We start from the raw sequence: 19468 nt of genomic DNA, 5'->3' as shown, positions 1-19468 counted from the left end.
CTATTTAATCAAAAACCTTTGGGGATCAGTTAAATTGGGGGATAGTCTGTGTTGGTACGTGTGAGAGAGATCCACCTTTCCAAGTTGTTGGGGTTCATCTCATACTTCTGAAGGTTTGAGGGTGCTGCCTGTTCCATACTCCCCCTACTCCTAGCCTTTTAGGGGTACAAACAATAGTAATTGGGGCCTAGTGTGGTTGTGTACGTGTGATATACATACACTTTTTTGGGATCATATTTTCTATTCCGCTATTTAATCAAAAACCTTTGGGGATCAGTTAAATTGGGGGATAGTCTGTGTTGGTACGTGTGAGAGAGATCCACCTTTCCAAGTTGTTGGGGTTCATCTCATACTTCTGAAGGTTTGAGGGTGCTGCCTGTTCCATACTCCCCCTACTCCTAGCCTTTTAGGGGTACAAACAATAGTAATTGGGGCCTAGTGTGGTTGTGTACGTGTGATATACATACACTTTTTTGGGATCATATTTTCTATTCCGCTATTTAATCAAAAACCTTTGGGGATCAGTTAAATTGGGGGATAGTCTGTGTTGGTACGTGTGAGAGAGATCCACCTTTCCAAGTTGTTGGGGTTCATCTCATACTTCTGAAGGTTTGAGGGTGCTGCCTGTTCCATACTCCCCCTACTCCTAGCCTTTTAGGGGTACAAACAATAGTAATTGGGGCCTAGTGTGGTTGTGTACGTGTGATATACATACACTTTTTTGGGATCATATTTTCTATTCCGCTATTTAATCAAAAACCTTTGGGGATCAGTTAAATTGGGGGATAGTCTGTGTTGGTACGTGTGAGAGAGATCCACCTTTCCAAGTTGTTGGGGTTCATCTCATACTTCTGAAGGTTTGAGGGTGCTGCCTGTTCCATACTCCCCCTACTCCTAGCCTTTTAGGGGTACAAACAATAGTAATTGGGGCCTAGTGTGGTTGTGTACGTGTGATATACATACACTTTTTTGGGATCATATTTTCTATTCCGCTATTTAATCAAAAACCTTTGGGGATCAGTTAAATTGGGGGATAGTCTGTGTTGGTACGTGTGAGAGAGATCCACCTTTCCAAGTTGTTGGGGTTCATCTCATACTTCTGAAGGTTTGAGGGTGCTGCCTGTTCCATACTCCCCCTACTCCTCATCTAGCCTTTTAGGGGTACAAACAATAGTAATTGGGGCCTAGTGTGGTTGTGTACGTGCGAGATACATACACTTTTTTTGATCATATTTCCTATTCCGCTATTCAATAAAAACCTTTGAGGATCAATTGAATTGCGGGATAGTCTGTGTCGGTACGTGTGAGAGAGATCCACCTTTCCAAGTTGTTGGGGTTCATCTCATACTTCTGAAGGTTTGAGGGTGCTGCCTGTTCCATACTCCCCCTACTCCTCATCTAGCCTTTTAGGGGTACAAACAATAGTAATTGGGGCCTAGTGTGGTTGTGTACGTGTGATATACATACACTTTTTTTGGATCATATTTTCTATTCCGCTATTTAATCAAAAACCTTTGGGGATCAGTTAAATTGGGGGATAGTCTGTGTTGGTACGTGTGAGAGAGATCCACCTTTCCAAGTTGTTGGGGTTCATCTCATACTTCTGAAGGTTTGAGGGTGCTGCCTGTTCCATACCCCCCCTACTCCTCATCTAGCCTTTTAGGGGTACAAACAATAGTAATTGGGGCCTAGTGTGGTTGTGTACGTGCGAGATACATACACTTTTTTTGATCATATTTCCTATTCCGCTATTCAATAAAAACCTTTGAGGATCAATTGAATTGCGGGATAGTCTGTGTCGGTACGTGTGAGAGAGATCCACCTTTCCAAGTTGTTGGGGTTCATCTCATACTTCTGAAGGTTTGAGGGTGCTGCCTGTTCCATACCCCCCCTACTCCTCATCTAGCCTTTTAGGGGTACAAACAATAGTAATTGGGGCCTAGTGTGGTTGTGTACGTGCGAGATACATACACTTTTTTTGATCATATTTCCTATTCCGCTATTCAATAAAAACCTTTGAGGATCAATTGAATTGCGGGATAGTCTGTGTCGGTACGTGTGAGAGAGATCCACCTTTCCAAGTTGTTGGGGTTCATCTCATACTTCTGAAGGTTTGAGGGTGCTGCCTGTTCCATACCCCCCCTACTCCTCATCTAGCCTTTTAGGGGTACAAACAATAGTAATTGGGGCCTAGTGTGGTTGTGTACGTGCGAGATACATACACTTTTTTTTATCATATTTCCTATTCCGCTATTCAATAAAAACCTTTGAGGATCAATTGAATTGCGGGATAGTCTGTGTCGGTACGTGTGAGAGAGATCCACCTTTCCAAGTTGTTGGGGTTCATCTCATACTTCTGAAGGTTTGAGGGTGCTGCCTGTTCCATACTCCCCCTACTCCTCATCTAGCCTTTTAGGGGTACAAACAATAGTAATTGGGGCCTATTGTGGTTGTGTACGTGTGATATACATACACTTTTTTTGGATCATATTTTCTATTCCGCTATTCAATAAAAACCTTTCTAGGGCAAGATCTTAAATTACAGAAATATGAGGAGACCGTCAAATAAGGGCCGTGGCCTGGGTCGTGGTGCTGCTGGTAGAGCTCCTGTTGCAAGGAGAGGACATGGTCGATCTGTGCCAGCTACACGCACAAGTGAAACACCTTCCTCAAGTGTGAGTAGGCGACAGAACCTGCATCAGTATTTGGTAGGGCATCAAACGCCCCTAGAAGTGATGAGGCCAGAACAAGTTGAGGCGATAGTAGATTGGTTTGCTGCTGACAGTGCCTCCAGTTCCTTCACATTGTCTCCCACCCAGTCTACTGCAGAAAGGTCAGAGTTGGCACCTGCAGCCAATGTCCAACCGTCTTTCACCTCACCCCCTTGCAAATCAGGCCAGCAGTCTGAGCCCCAAGCCATACAGCAGTCTCTTATTCTTTTTGAGGACTCTGTCAGCAGGGTTTCCCAGGGCCATCCACCTAGCCCTGCCCCAGAAGTGGAAGAGATTGAGTGCAGCGATGCCCAACCACTTATTTCTCAAGATGAGTACATGCAAGGATCATCGCAGCACGTCTCCGATGATGACGAAACGCAGGTGCCAACTGCTGCGGCGTTCAGCATTGTGGAGACCGACAAGGAGGGCAGGGGTGAAGACTGGGTGGAAGATGATGTGGAGGACGATGAGGTCCTCGACCCCACATGGAATGAACGTCATGCAGGTGACCTGAGTAGTTTGGAGGAAGAGGCGGTGGTCGCACAGAGCCACCAGCACAGCAGAAGAGGGAGCAGGGTGCAGAAGCGGAGCGGCCGTGCCCTAGACACTACGCCCGCTACTGCCCAACGCAGCAAGGGAACGAGCGCACCAAAGTCAGCTCAAAGGAGTTCTCTAGCGTGGAAGTTCTTTAGAAAATGTGCTGATGACAGGACACGAGTGGTTTGCACCCTGTGCAATCAGAGCTTGAAGCGAGGCATGAACCTTCTCAACCTGAGCACAACCTGCATGATCAGGCATCTAAGTGCAAAGCACGAGCTGCAGTGGAGTACACACCTTCAAAACCAAGAAACGTCTCTGGCTCATCCTGCTTCCTCTTCTGCTGCAGTCTCGGCCGCTCCAGCCACATCTGTAGTGATACCGGCACCTGCCACCCCGCAAACAGACGATCTGTCAGCAACACCACCACCTGGGTCACCAACAACCATCTCCACAATGTCCCGTGGAAGCGTTCAGCTTTCCATCTCCCAAACACTTGAGAGGAAGAGGAAGTACCCCCCTACCCACCCGCGATCCCTGGCCCTGAATGCCAGCATTTCAAAATTATTGGCCTTTGAAATGCTGTCATTCCGTCTGGTGGAGACGCACAGTTTTAAAAACCTTATGTCGGTGGCTGTCCCACAGTACGTCGTGCCCAGCCGCCACTACTTTTCCAGGCAAGCCATCCCTTCCCTGCACAACCAAGTGGGGGAAAATATCAGGTGTGCACTGCGCAACGCCATCTGTGCCAAGGTCCACCTAACTACGGATACGTGGACCAGTAAGCACGGTCAGGGGCGTTATATCTCCCTAACGGCACACTGGGTAAATGCAGTGGCGGATGGGCCTGAGGCGGATAGCAATTTGGCGCATGTCCTTCCACCACCGAGGATTGCAGGGCGCTTCAGTTTGCCTCCTGTTCGTAACTCCTCCTACTCCGCTTCCTCATCCTCTACCGCCTCCTCATCCGGACAGCGTAACACCTTCACCACCAACTTCAGCACGGCCAGGGGTAAACGACAGCAGGCAGTTTTACAACTTGCCTGTTTGGGGGACAAACCACACACCGCGCAGGAGTTGTGGAGGAGCATGGAACAGCAGACAAATGAGTGGTTGCTGCCAGCGAGCCTCAAGCCCGGCCTGGTGGTGTGCGATAACGGGCGAAATCTCATAGCAGCTCTGGGCCTAGCCGGTTTGACGCACATCCCTTGCCTGGCGCATGTGCTGAATTTGGTGGTGCAGAGGTTCCTTAAAAACTACCCCGATATGTCAGAGCTGCTGCAGAAAGTGCGGGCCGTTTGTGCGCACTTTCGGCGTTCTCACCCTGCTGCTGCTCGCCTGGCAGCGCTGCAGCGTAACTTCGGCCTTCCCGCTCACCGCCTCATATGTGAGGTGCCCACAAGGTGGAACTCCACCTTGCACATGCTGGAAAGACTGTGCGAGCAGCAGCAGGCCATAGTGGAGTTTCAGCTGCAACACGCACGCGTGAGTCGCTCTGCGGAACAGCACCACTTCACCACCAATAACTGGGCCTCCATGCGAGACCTGTGTGCCTTGTTGCGCTGTTTTGAGTACTCCACCAACATGGCCAGTGGCAATGACGCCGTTCTCAGCTTAACTATCCCACTTCTATGCCTCCTTGAAAAAACAATTCGGGCGATGATGGAAGAGGATGTGGCACAGGATGAGGAGGAGGAGGAGGATGAAGAGGTAACATTTCCAAGGCTTTCAGGGCAGTCATTCGCAAGGGGCTCCGAGGGTGGGTTCCTGCACACGCAAACGCCAGGGACGCAATTGTCCAGCAGGGGCACAGTTCTGGAGGATGAGGAGGATGAGGAGGAGGAGGAGCTGGAGGAGGAGATGGAACCATGTTCACAGCAGGGTGGCACCCAGGCCAGCTCATGGCCATCACTGGTGCGTGGCTGGGGGGATACAGAGGACACGGACGATACACCTCCCACAGAGGACAGCCTTTCGTCGCCTCTGGGCAGCCTGGCACACATGAGCGATTACATGCTGCAGTGTCTCCACAACGACCGCCGAGTTGCCCACATTCTAACTTGTGCTGATTACTGGGTGGCCACGCTGCTGGATCCCCGTTACAAGGACAACGTACCGTCCTTAATTCACTCACTGGAGCGCGATCGCAAGATGCGCGAGTACAAGCGCACGCTGGTAGACGCCATGCTGCTGGCATTCCCATCTGACAGCGGGGCCACAGTGGAAGCACAAGGCAGAGGAGGAGGAGGAGGAGGTCGCCAACGCAACCAGGGCACCGCCAGCACCTCAGAAGGCAGGGTTAGCATGGCCGAAATGTGGAAAAGCTTTGTCAGCACGCCACAACAAACAGCAGCACCAGCAGCTCAGATGGAACGTCTTAGCAGGAGGCAGCATTTTACCAACATGGTGGAGCAGTATGTGTGCACACGCCTACATGTAGTGAATGACGGGTCTGCCCCCTTCAACTTCTGGGTCTCCAAATTGGGCACATGGCCTGAGCTTGCCCTTTACGCCTTGGAGGTGCTGGCGTGCCCTGCAGCCAGTGTATTATCTGAACGGGTATTTAGCACGGCTGGGGGCGTTATAACAGACAAGCGCAGCCGCCTGTCCAGAGACAATGTGGACAAGCTCACGTTCATTAAAATGAACCAGGCATGGATCCCACGGGACTTTTCCGTACCTTATGCAGAATAGCAATGGATACCGACCTTACCCACCCATTGTTCCATTTTTGCTCTTTCTCACTCTTTTGGGGTGTACCCTCATTTAAAATTTTTGAAAAGAAGCAGTGTTGGCTACCTCGTCCTCCTCCTCAGGGCCAGATTAATGTAGGGGCTATTGGAGCTGCAGCTCCAGGCCCCTACCTTTTATATAGGCCCCGGGTTGGCCATATTCACTGTTACCACTCTTCTGTCACTTGTAAACACAGAAGTCTGGCTTCTATGCTCGCTTCCCCAGGCAGCACCCTCAGAACCTCCCCACACAGCGTGAAGGCCGGACAAGGAGGGACAGTTGGCGATGCATGGATGTGTTTATGGGCTTCAGAGACAGCATCCCATGTTGAATTAGGCATGCATGGCTGCACCCTTCCTCCTCTGGGTGCATGGCAAGGCACGGCCCTTAAGGCCCTTCAAAATCCTCAGCACCAAGCCCATGATGCTGTTAATCCGGCCCTGGTCCTCCTCCACCGCCGCTTCCACCTACACCGCCCATAGGTGTGCGCAGCCTATTGCATTAAGGTGTGCACCCCAAAGTTGAAATACACATGCATGTGTTTGCCAGCAGGGAGAGTAATGTATCGGGGCCATGTACCTGTAGGCAAGGAGAAATAGAGCAGAGCAGGTCCCAGGGAGATCTTTCCCATCTCCTCACTGGCAATGCTATGTGCCCTAGGTGATTAGGGTGTGCCCAGGCACACCCAGCACACCCTGTGCGCACGCCTATGTCACCGCCACATCCACCACCACCTCAACCTCCCTCCTACTCCATATGGGCCTCGTCCTTCAGAGATGAAGAAGAACATTGTTTTATTTTTCTGTTTTTTTTTTGTTGTTTTAAGTTATTTCCCTATCCACATTTGTTTGCAGAGCACTTGCCATGCTCTTAATTACGTTTTGCTGCCATTTGCAGCACTCTAGCCCTTTCCTTTGGTGTTTTAGAGCCATTTTAGTGCCTTAAAGTTCGGGTCCCCATTGACTTCAATGGGGTTCGGTGTCCGGGAAAAGTTCGGTAAAAGTCCGGGACACGGACCCGGACTTTTTTTTAAAGTTCGGCCGAACCCGTCGAACACGGACATCTAGGTGTTCGCTCAACCCTAGACACTAGTACTACTCACTTTCAATACTCTCAGTTAAGTAGGACAATATTATAGTGCAGAAAGCATAACATTTCAGCATGTTCACCAGTTAAACGGCTTCGGGTTTTTTTCACATATTGCTGCCACTTCACTAAAAACACACTCACTTGGTACCGAGGAAGGAGGAGCAGAAAGTTATCTTCTAGCATGAGAAGCAAGTCTTTTGTAGCTTGCCTCACCATTGAAAAGGATCACCACTTCTTCTGTCAATTGCTGGTTCCTTCTAATAGAGATGAAGCTCATCATCCAGGGTCACTATTGCAGATTCAGAAGAATCCTCTGCATGAGGCCCCAATAAAACACTGAACATGGCATCTATTCGACCACAATGAAGTTTCTCTTTTGTCCGTTGTCTTTTTGGAAATGTTTCTCTTCCAGATGGCTGGCTGGCACTCTGTGATGGATGGATGGATGGCTGGCTTGCTGGTATCCTGTGGTGGGTGGCTGGCTGGCTTGCTGGCACCCTATGGTGGGTGGGTGGCTTGCTGGCACCCTGTGGTGGATGGCTGGTTTGCTGGCACCCTTTGGTGGGTGGCCGGCTGCTTGGCACCCTGTGGTGGGTGGCTGGCTTACTGGCACCCTGTGGTGGGTGACTGGCTGGCTGGCACCCTGCGGTGGGTGGCTGGCTGGCTGGCACCCTGTGGTGGGTGGATGGCTGGCACAGGGGCTGTAGGTGGCTGGCTATTACAGGGCCTGTGGGTGGCTGGCTGGTTGGTACAGTAATTGTGTCTGGCTGTCTGGCACCCTGTGGTGGGTGGCTGGCTCTCTGGCACCCTGTGGTGGGTGGCTTGCTGGCTGGCTGACACCCTGTAGTGGGTGGCTGGCACTCTGTGGTGAGTGGGTGGCTGATACAGTGCCTGTGGCTGACTGGCTGGTACAGAGCCTGTGAGTGGCTGGCTGGCTGTTAAAGTGCCTGACCTGTGGCTGGCTGGCTGGTACAGGGCCTGTGTCTGTGGGTGGCTGGCTGGCACTGGGCTGCTGTGGGTGGGTGACTGTATGGCTGTGTTACACTCCCGACGGTTAGGCCCAGTGCACGGAGGCGCGTGGCGCAACATACGCGATGACATCACGAAAATGTGCTGATACCAATATATCGGGAAAAGTGAATATTGGCCCTCCGATAGCCAGCTTTGCCGATAATCGGTCGATCCGTAATCTGGATGCTGCTAGCAGGTGCTCTTTGGTTTGAAAGAAGTGTATTCTCATGAGTACGTCTCTGGGCAGATGAGCTGCCTTTGGGATACCATGGATGAGGTCTATGGTAATCTTGATCTCTGGGCAATCAGGGAGTATGGAGGTCATTAATGAGAGTGTGTAGTTGTGGAGCTTATTTTTTGTCACTGACTCTGGGATTCCCAGCCCTGTACTACCGTAAATTCCAAGAGTTACTAATCCCACATTGGGTACGCTTTTTTAATTCCCTACGGGATGGAGCTTCCTTAGATCCCCCCTCCCATATGGCCAACATCTTAGTCATACCAAAATCACAGAAAGATCCTGGAGAGGTGGGAAATTATCGACCTATATCCCTTATAGATAATGACCTCAAATTGTGCACCAAAGTGATTGCTAATCGTTTATCATCTTTTATCCCTCAATATGTGCATAGGGATTAGGTGGGCTTTATCCTGGGCAGGCAAAGCCCGGATCAGATTTAGTGGGTTATTGATTTGATCTCCGTTATGCAGGCGGCATGGGCAGGGGGTGACCCTCAGGAGGGACGTTTACTCTCATTGAACCTACAAAAGGCCTTTGATTCAGTTTCCTGGCCTTATATGTTTGAGATCTTAAAGACCTGGGGCTTTGGTCCGCAATTTCTTTGTATCATGGGAACTGTATATTTGTACCCACAGGCAACACTTAGGCTGGCAGGCTTCCACTCTACTCCCATTGAGATCTCGCCTAGTACTCATCCGGGGTGCCGCCTGTCCCCTTTGCTCTTCACTGTTGTGATAGAGACGCTAGCGATAGCTATTAGAGATAATCAGGACATCAAAAGGTGTTACATGCGGAGCACTGGAACATAAGTGCGTGCTATTTGCAGATGACATCCTCTTGTTCATCACTTCTCCTCTTATCTCTCTCCCCAACCTGATGCAGAAACTAAGAGTATTTGGTAGCGTATCGGGACTTCAAGTGAATGAGACAAAGTCAATGGTACTTGATATCAATCTCCCTGAGCAGCTGATGACATGTATACGGGAAGCTTTCCCATTCCAATGGCAGGTCGGGGCTTTGCCATATCTGGGAATCTCTCTTACAACATACTATGCATCACTATACTCAGCTAATTTCCCCCCCCCCCTTTTTCCGTCGCCTAGATGACCTACTCTCAGGCTGGACACTACATGGCATTTCATGGGTAGGTAGAATAGCAGCAGTCAAAATTACCCTATTGCGTAAATTACTCTACTTGTTCCGCTCCCTATACCTATCCCGCCTAATAAAGTTGACTTAACTCATTTCCAATCTAGAGTCCTTAAGTTCATCTGGGGCCCTAAACGCCATAGGCTATCTCAAGCTTGCAGCCACACAGTTGATGTTTACCATGCCTGTGTATGCTCACTAGTCACACTGGTAAGGGTGTTCCTTCTCCTGGGAAAACCTGGGCCTTATTTGTCTTTTGGACATAAACCATACTCATGTGTTAGAAAGGGCAGTCCTGCTCTAAATGCTGGTCTTTACACAGAGAAAAAACTCATGTGACTTTAATGTCCTGTATTCCCTTGAGGAAGACTAACAAGTCGAAACACTGTCTTGGACAAAAATCACTTGGATTGCACCTTGTTGTGTAACCACATTGTTAAGTCTATGTTGTGGCATGATACCAGGGTTTATGTGTTTTCTATCTATCTCCATTATTGGGGTCTTTTTGAATATGGTCTGTTACCAATAAAAGTTTGATACTTTTTTATAAAAAGATTTTTCCTGTATAATTGTCTATTTTGCTTTGGCATCGCAAAAAGTCCCACTCTCACCCCTCTTTGGCCCTTGTGGCCTAATTGTGCTATCTCGTACCACTCTATACATGCCAAGAACCAAGGGAGGATTGGGGGTCCTGGACTTCTGGGCATATTATAAGGCGGCACAACTTATACAATTATCTGTTGCATACTCGTGACAGGAATGTCCGGTTGGGTCAATGTCGAACGACAAGCAATTCCTTCCTACACTATTGATTTCCTCCTATGGCATCCCCCTAGGGTTATGGCCCTCCATTATGGTGCCCACCCTGTCCCACTCCATTACATTGTGGGACTGGATGTGCACTAATATACCATTGGACTTGACCTTTAAGCCGTTGGACCACTTATTTCCCAACCCAGTTTTCCCTCCAGGTATGGAGATTAGAGCCTTCAGATGGTAGACGAACAGGGTTCTCTACTGCATAGGACACTTTTATATGCATAGAGGGCCCTTAACCTTGTTTAACTTTATTAATAACTTAGAGATGCCCCACACTGAACGGTTTTGTTTTCTCCGAATTGCACATTTTCTATCGGGTCTCTCTATTCCCCCTCGGACCCTCCTTTAGTAACACCTTATGAACAATGGTGTGCTAAGGATCAGGGCACCAGGGGTGGCTTCTCCATGGCTTATGCATCGTTACTGAACTCACCATTGAAACACCCATATATGTCGGCATGGGAAAGGGATCTCGGTATTGAAATAGAACCTGAATCTTGGTACTCCAGGCTTCATATCGCCTATAAGGGTATGTTGAATGTCTCTTTAATAGAGGAGAGCATCAAAGTACTGACAAGGTTGTACCTGGTTCCCACTCGCTTAGCCAAGATGTATCTATCATTATTCGGAGGACAATGCTCCACATATGATGGGAGTGCTCTAGGATTAGGAGTTACTGGAACAGGATTTTTTTCTTTGATACGAAAGTTAATAAGCCTTGAACAAGAGCAATTACCCTCTATCACCCTACTAAATGACACTCCAGGCAATATCCCACAACACACAAGACGTTTAGTCTATTTTATGTTGCTGGCGGCTAAGATCACCATTGCTGGAGCTTGGAAGTTTCCTTCTGTATCTATCCGTTGTATGAAACATAAGATATCCTGGATAATGCTGCATGAGAAAGTGGCTAGTGTTATTAATGATAAACAAAATATCTTTGAGCTAACTTGGGAGCCGTGGGCAAATTATGTTAAAATGCCTTTATTACCCGCACTTGGTTGACAGTATAGCACTATCATTCACTGTGAGCTCTAGGTCCTCTTTTCTTGATCTTCTACTGTGCTTTCTCTTCTTCTTACTTTCCTTCTTCTGCTATATAGAGTTGATCTATTCTTCCCCTATACGGGGCAACATTTTTAGGCATACCAGACTAACGGGTATAAAGCGGATCTACCATGATAACATCAAGAGTATTTTATAACCTTTTTTTTATCCCTTGGAGTTACACAGCTATATGCCTTGTTGTTTCTGGTACTCTGGATATACAAGTTCATATTTCTGACGTTGTTTACATTGACTTGTTTATCTTGGCATACTTCTTTTGTTCCTCAAAGAAATAATAACAATCTTTGAACGTAAAAAATGTTGACACCTAGCTTTGTTGTCACCCTCCCCATGATACAGTTTTGCTTCCAAATGGGGTATCCGGGGATGGGAAACAGCACCCCAACTATAAGTCTAGAACTAATGTTATCTCCTAGTTCAATATTACTCTCTTATGACTCTTATTTGACATTGTATTCCAAAAAGTAATACTTTGTATATACTCTACTTATGCAGAGTGTAACACTGTGGTTATTTGTCTGTTTCCTTCTTTAGGAAAACTCAATAAAACTATTAAAAACAAAATCTACACCAGACCCCTATCTAGGATAAGAATCTATTATGGATTTTGGGGGGGAAACTCCACATTATTTTTGTTTGTTGGTTCATTCTGCACAGCATCATTGGATGTTATGATGCCCAATAACAATAATTGACTGTGTGGCGACCAGCATGCCTTTGGTTGCTAGGATGCAGGCAGCCAGCCCACACAGCGTCCTTGGTTGCTAGGATGCAGGCTGCACAGCAGGAAGTTGTTCTCAAAGTGATTGTAAATGATCACCTTGTAAAACATCCCATTCCGTTTAAAATAGAAATGAAAGGCAAAACATTTGTGTATAGATATAAAAAAAAAAAAAAAAAAAAGAAACATTAGCGATAACATTCCCTCTATTTTCAGCTGCATAGGAGCTGGAGGAGAAGCAGCAGTACACTGAGCTTTCTAAAGAAAGACTGTGCAGCCGGGGGTGCCAGGACAAGTTTGATCATTGAAGGGAGAGCAGGCTGAGTTCCCAGCATAGCTAGAGAACTGACCACGATGTGTTCTCTTGCTTAGTGTGGTCAGTTTTTAACCTCCCTGGCGGTATGAATCTTTCGGATTTTAGGTGCTGAAAGCGGTACCATTATTTTGCATGTAATTCTTGAGAATGAGGAGCCCAAACCAACTATTTACATTTTTTTTTTTTTTTTTTTACTGTGCGTCCTTCTTTATAAAGTTTGAGACACAAAATCATAAATTATAATATAATAAAAAACTATAAATAAGTTAAAGTATGTATGTATACATATATATATATATATATATATATATATATATATATATATATATATATACTGTATATATATATATATATATATATATATATATATATATATATATATATATATATATATATATATATATGTGAATATGTATATGTATATATATATATATATATATATATATATATATATATATATATACATAAAAAGTACAGTAAAAATGCAGGAAAGGGCACTGGGGGGCAATGTAATGTGAATTTATTTTATTTTGAATGGTATCAGTGTGTTTGGTGTGTTTTACATTTGAATTTGCCGCCGGTTCCACCCCCCCTGCAAACGTCACGTCACAGGAGACGGAAGCCAGGGCACGGAGAGGATCGGGAGGAAGATCCGCCGCCGCATACCGCTCGCATATCGCTGGATCCCGGTGACAAGGTAAGTAACCTCTTTTACAGGATCCATCGATGCTTCTGGCGGTACCCCGAGTGTGGCTCGGGGTTACTGCTTTTGGCTCTGAAATTTAACCCCGAGCCACGCTCGGGAATACCGCTAAGAAGTTTAATGGGAAATCAGAGGAACTGGCAGTAACACCAGGGATTTCACACAAAGGAAGCAATACAAAGAGAACAGGATACTTTTTCATACAAGTACATCATGCAGCAGGCACATATCAGGAATATAAAATGTTGGGGTAACAAATGCTTTAAGTGGTGGTATTAATACTGCCATCTAATAATGACTTCCTGCTGCACTAGCAGCCAGAGGTTCGATGGGAACCCTGCATGGCCATGAATGCGAGCCTAATCGATTATGATATTTTTGTTTGCTAACTCTTGTATGTGGGTTCTTTTACCAAAGCCTCAAATATACAGGTGCAGCTCATAAAATTAGAATATCATCAAAAAGTTAAATTATTTCAGTAATTCGATTCAAATAGGTAAATTAGTGTATATAGATGCGTTACACACAGAGTGATATATTTCAAGCATTTATTTATTTTAATTTTGCAGAGGGAAGCATGAAGTGCTCTAGAATTTCCTGATAGAGGGCTACGCTGACTTTGGACTTGATAAAACACAGTGGACCAACACCAGCAGATGACATGGCTCCCCAAATCATCATGGATTGTGAAAGATTTTGCATTTAATTCAGAAATCAAGGTCCCAGAGTCTGGAGGAAGAGTGGAGAGGCACAGGATTCCAAGTTGCATGAGGTCCAGTGTGAAGTTTCCACAGTCAGTGATGATTTGGGGAGTCATGTCATCTGCTGGTGTTTGTCCACTGTGTTTTATCAAGTCCAAAGAGTAGCCCTCTATCAGGAAATTCTAGAGCACTTCAAGTTACCCTCTGCGGACCAGCTTTATGGAGATGCTGATTTCATTTTCCAGCAGGACTTGGCACCGCCCACACTGCCAAAACTACCAATACCTGGTTTATTGATTATGGTATCACTGTGCTTGATTGCCCAGCAAACTTGCCTGACCTAAACCCCATAGAGAATCTGTGGGGTATTGGAAGTTGAGACACACCAAATTCAACAATGCAGATAAGCTGAAAGCCGCTATCAAAGCAACATGGGCTTCCATAACACCTCAGCAGTGCCACAGGCTGATCACCTCCATGCCACGTCACACTGATGCAGTAATTCATGCAAAAGGAGCCCCGACCAAATATTGAGTGCATACTATACTATACGTGGACATAATTTTAAGTAAGCCAACATTTCTGTATTATAAATCCATATTTTATTGGTCTTATGTAATATTCAAATTTTCTGAGATACTGCATTTTGGGTTTTCATTAGCTGTAAGCCATATTGATCAAAATTAAAAGAAAGAAAAGCTTGAAATGAACAAAACGTCTATATAAAATATATGAATTTAGATTTTTGAATCGAATTACTGAAACAATTTAACTTTTTGATGATATTCTATTTTTATAAGATGTACCTATATTTGCTACAATAAGAATAAAAAAACTTACAGAAATTTGATCCTTTTTAAATATAGATACCATAATAAACCTAAAATCCATTGGCACCAAGCTAGTTAAAAAAATTAGAAACAATAGCTTAGAAATACCTGACCTCAGCTCTTAGAGGGCTTGTAGGTTTAAGCCATCTGGTCTAGGAGCTTTATTTATTATAATATTGTGGAATTTATTCTGGACCATATCAATGTTAAGTCATTCTGCTGCATCCGAAATTGTGCCAATAACATCCTTATGGCTAAACAAAATATTTAACAGCTTGGTATAATCCAAAAGAAAAGACTTAGTATAATGCGAAAAATAGTGTTCTGCTGCAGGCACACCTCTCCTAATCCCCTGACTCGGGGTGCTGGCTATAGGAGCAAGCTCCTGATGGAGTGAAATGCAGGGCTTGTGTGAACTAGGTGAAATAGTCTGTATATCGGAGAGGTCAATAAACCCAATAAAGCTTTTAATGATCTTCTCTTTTTTTTTGAGATTTTGTGGATGGACTCAAGGAAAAAGTCATATATACCAATGATGTCCTCACAGGCAAAATCAGCTTCTGGTTCAGCCTCCAGGACCACCCCTACAGCTTATGAGGAGCGCACTTAAAGGGTTTGAAAGGTGCACTTCTCTATGACTCTGCAAAAGATTTACTAGGTTTGCATTGTCTTTGTCTATAGCAGGGGTGGGGAACCTAAGTTTCGGGGGCCGTATGCGGCCCCCGAAATCATCTGGTCCGGCCCCCCATGCAGTCTGTGTCTCTTAGCTGATCTGTCAGAATGGAGCCGATGCTTCCTATATAGTTCCTGCTCCGTTATTACAGTCTGAGTGAGTCACAGGCGGAGTGATATCAAATGCACTCCACCTGTGACTAATACAGGAAACATCACCTCTTCCTCCAGCGTGGCGCTGCTACACTTCTCCTAGCCAGCAGTACCAGCTAGAGCCAGCAGTACCAGCCAGAGCCAGTAGTACCAGCCAGAGCCAGCAGTACACACAGCAGTACCAGCCAGAACCAGTAGTACACACAGCAGATCCAGCAGTACCAGCCAGAGTCAGCAGTACCTACAACAGTACCAGCCAGCAGTACCTACCGCACAGTACCAGCCAGCAGTACCAGCCTGAGCCAGCAGTACCCACAGTAGTACCTGAGCCAGCAGTACCAGCCAGCAGTACCCACAGCACAGTACCAGCCATCAGTACCAGCCTGAGCCAGCAGTACCCACATTAGTACCAGCCAGCAGTACCTACAGCACAGTACCAGCCTGAGTCAGCAGTACCAGCCAGCAGTACCCCCAGCAGTATCAGCCTGAGCCAGCAGTACCATCCAGCAGTACTCGCAGGCGCAGCACAGTACAAGCCAGCAGTACCAGCCTGAGCCAGCAGTACCCACCAGTAATACCTGCCAGCCGTTCTTTTCAAAACTTACCACCACAAAAAAGTCGACTGCGCTCCAGACTGTCCGACACAAACCTGGGAAACCTGTTGCAAGTAGCAACATCATCATTACCAGTTAACCTCACGCACCTCACCCAAGAGAAGCAGTTGCAGCCATCACATTAGGGGTGAGTTAATTAAATGTTTGACCAAATCTAACAGGCTAATTTTTAAGGTGATAATTTTGTACGGCCCCCGAATGGTTTTATAAATACCCAAATGGCCCTTGGCAGAAAAAAGGTTCCCCACCCCTGGTCTATAGTATCCAATTCTGAGCTCTGATTTAAATGTTTTTTGTTTTTTTTTTAAATATTCCAACATACAAACTTTCCATCTTTTTAGACTTTAGAGTGTAACTATTTGGATAGAGCAAGGGAAGGTTATAACCCCTGTCAGATTTTTTTTGCACCATCTGGGTCGCATTGTGGAGATTTCCCTTCCACTTCCTGTCCCATAGCCAAACATGACGTGAGAGGAACTCCCTTTAAATGAAGGGAATTCCTTGGGGATCCCCAGGTCACCAAAACTAGTGTACCCATTGGAAGTTTTCCCCTCTATTACTTTTGGAAAGTTGAATATTAAATATGAAGATCATATTGTTTGAAAAATATATGAAGGAGCGCGGCTGCCTATCCATCGGCAGCAAGCACACTCAGAAATGCGTCGCAGACAGTATTGTGACATCATCCATCCACAATGCCGGAGTTCACCGCTCCTCAAGCCTCGGTTTCATCTGGTTTGTCTCCCAAGCCTCGTTCCCACTCCTGCTCCATCCACCACAATTGCCAGTTACAGTGAAGAGGAGATACGCGTTCTTCCGATGGCGGCATTCATTAGATGATGTAGATGAGCCAACAGAATACTGGGATGTATAAAAAAGGGATTCACTCCAGAAATAAAGAGATTATTCTCCCACTCTACAAGACTCTGGTCCGGCAACATCTGGAGTATGCCGTCCAGTTCTGGGCACCGGCCCTCAGGAAGGATGTGCTGGAAGTGGAGAGAGTCCAGAGAAGGGCAACAAAAATAATTAGGGGAATGGAGGGCATCGGCTATGAGGAAAGACTACAAGCACTGAACTTATTCTCTCTGGAGAAGAGACGATTGAGGGGGGATATGTTATCAATGTGACCCTAGCATAAGGAACAAACTTTTCAGAGAAAGGGAATACAATAAGACACGTGGCCACTCACTAAAACTAGAGGAAAAATGGTTTAACCTTAAAATATGTAAGGGGTTCTTTACTGTCAGAGTTGTAAGGATGTGGAATTTGCTTCCACAAGCAGTGGTATCAGCAGGGAGCATCGATAGTTTCAAAAAACTATTAGATGAGCACTTTAAAGACCACAACATACAGGGGTTTACAATGTATGGATACAAGCAAACACACACACACATCATAGGTTGAACTGGATGGACTGATGTCTTTTTTCAACCTCACAAACTATGTAACTATGTAACTATGTACACCCCCCCCCCCCCCTCGATACACCCAGGAGGGTGCCTACCTATCATTTGTTACCCTGAACCAATGTGAGTGTTTTATTACACCTTAATTAATGTGTTCATTGGATTGCAGCCCTACATGTTGGACTTCTTCAACATACATAGATTTACATGGACTTTTTTAAAAACTGTGCGGCAGATGCTCCTAATATATGTTTTTCCTTTTCATAATGTATACTATTTTGTCAGGATTTCTTCTGTATGCATAAGAGGACATTGTAACTTACCATTGCAACTTTAAGGCTCCATGTACACGGGACGCTGGAAATGGCCGTTTAGGAGCAGTTGGGCGTTTTTTTCAGAAGCCCCTGAACCCATCTACATTTTATCTTATCTGTCCATGTACACAGGGTCATTTACAGTCATTTGCAGGCAGTTGCGTTCAGGGACTGTTTTTAGAACGCAATTATTTGCGTTCGAACGTGTGTTTCCCGGCGTTTCAAATGCACAAACGCGTCCGAACGCGTCTGAATGCATCCGAACGCGTCTGAACGCGATGACCCGCGTTTAGCGTTCGCGTTTTTCCATTTTAAAGGGGAATAATTTTTATGACCTCCAGGAACGCTTCTAAACGCAAACGCCCGCAAACGCTGCTAAACGCCCACTAAACGCGGGTACAAACGCGACTGAACGGACGTTTCAAACGTCCTAAAAATTCCAGCATTCAAAGGGACTTTTAACAACGTCCCGTGTACATTGAGCCTTATACATAATTTGTAAAGCATGTATCTTTCAGATTTCATGGAATAAGTTTGATGAACTAAAAGTGACTTGTGTTCTGGATTTCTTGGAATAAGGCAGCTGGACTAAAAGTAATTTGTGTTCTGAGAATATGTAGAATTGAGGTTTTTGGACCTTAAAAGTTCGTTCTGAGAAATGTCCTAGTTTGGCATAAAAATATATATTCCAGGAATCTTTGACTAATTAAGGGATTGTTTAATGTCATGTCATATTGGATTGAAACCATATATTTATTTTTATAATTAGGTATGTTTATGAGGATTGTGTAACCTTAAGGACTTGGCTCAAGCAATAAGTGATGAGGACAGGTTGGCATCTGTGCATGATCATGATTATTGTTAAAGGTCAATTAGGAAAATTCCACTCTCCATGATATGTGGTCATAGTTGAGATAGCCAAAAATATGTGTATAAAGATGGCTGTTACCAAACATGAAACCACCACACTCATCTTGCCTGTGATCCGATGACATTGTATATTCTGAATAAACCATATACAGATAAAGCAAGCTGATTGACGTTGAAGTCCTTCATTGGAAGACTAACTTAACACTTTCCTGGTGGAAACTCAAAATTTGGGTAATTTATTTTACTTTCCCTTTCAATGATAATGGTACACAGGACCAATAGAGAGGGCTAATCTCCCCTATTGGGGGCAGAGAGAGCAATAAAAATTTACAGATGTTCTAATCCCTCTCCACTCTATCCAAAAAAAGTTTTGCCTTAAGAGAGATCACTTCCTGTCCTGGAGGCGAAGAGAAGAGAAATACCTTTAACCACTTCAATACAGGGCTCTTTCACCCCCTTCCTACCCAGGCCAATTTTCAGCTTTCAACGCTGTCACACTTTGAATGACAATTAAGCCGTCATGCTACACTGTACCCATATGACATTTTTATCATTTTTTTTTTTCACACAAATAGAGCTTTCTTTTGGTGGTATTTAATCACCACTGGGTTTTTTTATCTCTTACAAAAAAGAAAAAATACAGAAAATCGATGGGCAGCACTGATGGACACTGATGGGCAGCACAGATGAGCAGGCACTGATGAGCACTGATTGGCATCTCTATGGGCACTGATTGGGGGCACTATGGGCACTGATGGTGGGCACTGTTTTTTTTCTATAATCTATACCTGTCCTAGGCTT

Source organism: Pelophylax lessonae (genome assembly GCF_965119305.1).
Source record: "Pelophylax lessonae genome assembly, chromosome: 5".
In the NCBI taxonomy this organism is placed as follows: Eukaryota; Metazoa; Chordata; class Amphibia; order Anura; family Ranidae; genus Pelophylax; species Pelophylax lessonae.
Note: the sequence above shows the minus strand (reverse complement) of the source record.